The sequence below is a fragment of the Myotis myotis genome, unplaced genomic scaffold (genome assembly GCF_014108235.1).
Source record: "Myotis myotis isolate mMyoMyo1 unplaced genomic scaffold, mMyoMyo1.p scaffold_m19_p_4, whole genome shotgun sequence".
NCBI classification, from domain to species: Eukaryota; Metazoa; Chordata; class Mammalia; order Chiroptera; family Vespertilionidae; genus Myotis; species Myotis myotis.
In genome coordinates, this window is record NW_023416346.1 from 23798053 (window position 1) to 23802707 (window position 4655).

Consider the following 4655-nt stretch of genomic DNA (forward strand, 5'->3'; position numbering starts at 1 on the left):
ATTAGGCCCACAAAATTGGCCTTGCCTTTGGTGGAGCCCCAGGGGCTGGGAGCATCTCTGCTTAGCTACCCCACTCCCATTTCTGTCTTGTTTCATTGCTAACTGATGTGGGTTCTGTCTCTTTCTCTCTTTGTCTCTGTTCCTCTGTCTCTCTCTCCATATATATAATGTGTGTGTGCGTGTGTATGTGTATACACACATATACATATATACTTATGTATACAGATATATATATATATATATATATATATATACACTCCACAAATAATTGGCTGGAATGAACATTTTATTCAGTATCTATCTACTTTAATATATTTACCTTATTTTCCTGAATTAACTAGTTGCCTTGGAATTTTAATTTATTCAAATAATATTTAGTGAGGGCACATGCGTCCGAGGGCATGTGCATTCGAGGGCACATGCATCAGCACGTGCCAGCCACGGAGGAGGGGCAGCGTGAGCCATGGCGGCGGACAGCAAACAGACCCCACAGAACCACCAGCAGTCCAATGGCTTTGGCTTCAAGCCCTTCCTGATTGGTATCAGCGGGGGCGCGGCTAGTGGCAAGTCCTCTGTTTGTGGAAAGATTGTGCAGCTCTTGGGGCAGAACGAGGTGGACTACCGCCAGAAGCAGGTGGTCATCTTGAGCCAGGACAGCTTCTAGCGGGTCCTCACTTTGGAGCAGAAGGTCAAAGCCCTGAAAGGCCAGTTCAATTTTGACCACCCGGATGCTTTTGACAATAAACTCATACTCAAAACTCTCAAAGAAATTACTGAAGGGAAAACCGTGCAGATTCCCATGTACGACTTTGACTCCCATTACCGGAGGGAGGAGATGGTCACCATCTACCTTGCAAATGTGGTCCTCTTTGAAGGCATTTTGTCATTTTACTCTGAAGAGGTATGAGACCTGTTCCAGATAAAGATCTTTGTGGACACTGATGCAGACACTAGGCTCTCCCGCAGAGTATTAAGAGACATAAGTGAAAGAGGGAGGGACCTGGAATAGATTTTATCCCAGTACCTTACTTTTGTCAAACCTGCCTTTGAGGAATTCTGCTTGCCTACAAAGAAATACGCAGACGTGATAATTCTTCAAGGTGTAGATAATCTAGTGGCTATCAACCTCATTGTGCAGTATATCCAGCACATCCTGAATGGGGGGCTATCCAAGCAGCAGACCAATGGATGTCTCAGAGGTTACACTCCTGCACATAAGAGGCAGGCCTCAGAGTCCAGAAGCCACACACATTGACCCTGTCTCCCTTGGACTCCAGTTCCACTCCAGGAGACAGAAAGACAGGTAGCTCTGGCCATCTGTACATATGGTTTCTTATGACTGCTTATTTAAGAAAACAACATGGAGATAAAATGCCTTGAAATAGTACTTGACTCCAAGGTTATATGACGAACTGTGTCAACTAGTACTGGTGATGCCTAATTATGAAGCCAATATGTAACCAGTTATAAATACACTCATATATATATATATATATATCTATATATATATATATATATATATATCTTAGAGGCCTGTTGCACAAAAAGATTTGTGCAATAGGCCTTCCCTTCCCCTGGCTGCCGGCACTGGTTTTCCTCCAGCACCTGGGACCCAGGCCTTCGCTCCGGCCAGAGCCGCCTTCAAGCCTTCGCTGCTCCGGCCGGAGCCACCTTCAGTCTTCCCTCTGCCGCTTCACACCTATGTATGCAAATTAACCGCCATCTTTGTTGGTGGTTAATTTGCATATCTCACTGATTAGCCAATGGGAGGTGTAGCAAAGGTACAGTCAATTACCATGTTTGTCTATTATTAGATAGGATAATATTTATTGAGCACCCAATATGTGCAAGGTACTGTTCTAGATCCTAAGTATAAAGCAGAGAAGACAAGAATAAATCTCTCACCTCATACAATATACATTCAAATGTAAGGAGAGACAGAATTAAACAATAAATAAAATTTATGGTATGTTGGTAGTAAGTGATGTGGAGTAAAACAAAAGAATGTAGGGGTGCCATTTGGAGTTGGTTGGCAAGTAATAATGCATGCAGATATCTGGGAAGAGAACAGTCCAGGCAGAGGGAGGATTTCAAGTTCAAGGACCCTGAGATAGAACTATGTGTAGCTAGTCTGTGAAATGGCAGGTGTTTGGAGCTAAGTATGGGAGGCAGAACATGGTAGGAAACAATGTCATAGATCACACGGAAGAGCAGATCATGGAGGGCCTTGTAATCCAGTGCAAGGACTTGTAAAAGTTGGAAGCCAGTAGAAGGATTTGCACAGGGAAGTGATATGATGACATGTGTTAACTGGACCACGCTGCCTGAAAACAGGTTTAAAGAATCCAGGGCAGAAGCAGACCAGTGAGGAAGCTGTTGCAGCAATCTAGGGCAGAAATGATGGCGGCTTGACCAGGGAGGTAAGAGTAATAGGATTCTAGATGTATTCTGAAGGTATTACTAATGGGATTTTCTTATAGATGGGGTGTGGGTGTGAGAAGTCAGGATGACTCTAAGGATTTTGCCCGAACAACAGGAAGGATGAGTTTGTTAGGAATTAGATGGGAAAAATTGAAGAGCAGTGGGTTTTAGGAGAAAAGCCTGGGTTTTAGACATGTTAAATTTGAGATGCCTATTAAATATTCAAGTGAAGCTACTAAGGATATACACTGCTGGGCTTTAGAAGATATATATGGTAGGTTTACAGTTGTGAGTATGCGAAACACAGTGTTTATTGTTGTATTATTTATTTATTGTATTATTTTCCACATGAACAACTGTAAACCTACTTTTGCCCTATCCTATGTGTGTGTAATTTGTCTACATACAGATGAAATTTAAATTTTAAGACATGAGAAAAATGAGCTCACCAAGGGAGTAAGAATAGATAAGAGAAGATGTTTGAGGACTGGGCCCTGGGGCCCTCTAACATTTGAAGGTCAGAGAGATGGGGAAGAGCTAATACATGACTAAAATAGAGATGCCAGTGTGGTGATCTGGAAAACCCCAAATTTATGACTGACACAGTAAATGCAGAACAAAATTTGTTTCCAGGAGTTCCAACCCTGTTAGACCTGCACTCTCCATTGGTTTGGGAGAGGGGCTTCAGAGTTGACAGTGTATAAGGGGACTCCTCACTCTTTTTGAAATTTGGCGGTAGATAATTTCCTCATAATTTTGTTGCAAGATGGCAAAGATATTGGGCAGTGACAGATGTGTGAAAGCAAGTATTAAAATAGAACCATTTTTTGTTCTAGTGAATGTAGTGTGTTATAATTAAGACATTGTTGCACTCCATCATCATGACAGGTCAATTTAGTGCATTGCCAATTTCTTCTTTTTTTTTTCTAATTTGGAGGGTAGGATAGAGATGTGCCAAAAGAGATCAACCATCTGAAAATTTGACATCATTTATTCTCACATTCAACATTAGGTCACATAAAAGAGGACCCAAAAACTACTTATGCCCTCTGTCACCATTAAATTTCATGTCACCAGTGATAGCTTGGAGGCTGATTTCATATCCTTGTTTGTTTGAAGAGCCATTCTTGCTGTACAAATCTCTTCTGAAGCAGAAGGTCAAGGCCATGTGTATTATGAGTTAAAAGTTCAGCCCAACTGTTGGTTCTTTGTTCTTTGACTTTTACCTTCCCTGAATTTGTCTGCTAGAATCTGTCATTTGTAAGAATCAATTTATAAAATTAGTGAGCTGGTACAATTTCTAAACATACCTTCAAGTCCCAGGTGAGCTTTCCCAAAGCACAGTGGCACTGCAGCATCCTCAGTGGTACCTAGGAATAGTACTAATTAATTTTCAGTGCTTTTCCTCATCTGAGAATTTTGGTCAGGAAAACTCATTTCTGAAAGATCGCATGGAGCAGATTTAAGCACAGACCCCTTTAATTGGCACGAATGAGCAACAGTTGGACTTCACTTCAGCAATTCCATAGAAACAATGGAAATTGCCTCTTAGTTCCCAAAAGGAGAAGAGAAAAGGGCAAAAAGACAGCAAAGCAGTAAATCATCTGATTACCTTACTCCACAGGCATTGTTTCTGTGGTTTGTTTGTTAATGTGCACCCTACTATGAAAAGGGAATATTTGAATTATATACAGGCAGTATAGCAGTTGGACTACATAATAATTTTTTGTAATTTGATATAAATGTTCAAAAACTACGTTCTTTGAGTCATACATTGAAGGGAAAAGGCTTAATGTTCGAACCTGTCAGGTTTTCTGAAACCTTTATTTTCTTTTTGGGTTAGGCTTATCAAATTTAGTCCCCTGTTGCTAAAATGTTCTCTTGGTTATGATACATACACACACAAACACATACACATGGAACTGATTTTGAGAACGTTTTATTTCAAAAGAGAATTGTCAAACTAGAGAATAAAGAGTATAGAGGATGTGCTCAATTATAAGATATCATGTTTTATAAGGAATGAATCATGCTCTTAGGCAGGTAAGCTGTATATAAACTCTTTCCATAAATATATACAGTGTGTATGAGTCTAAGAGAAATTGGGAAGAGAGAGAAAAATACTTGTAATGCTGTCATGCTTGCCTTCTGAGCTATGCTCTTTTTTTTCTTTTTAAATTAAATTTATTGTAATGACACTGATTGAGCTATGTTCTTATGGCCAATGTTCATAA

General features: G+C 40.3%; 1 pseudogene; it reads left to right on the top strand.

Moving 5' to 3' along the window:
* Positions 1-463: 463 nt before the first annotated feature.
* Positions 464-1255, top strand: LOC118653327 (annotated as a pseudogene).
* Positions 1256-4655: the final 3400 nt, after the last annotated feature.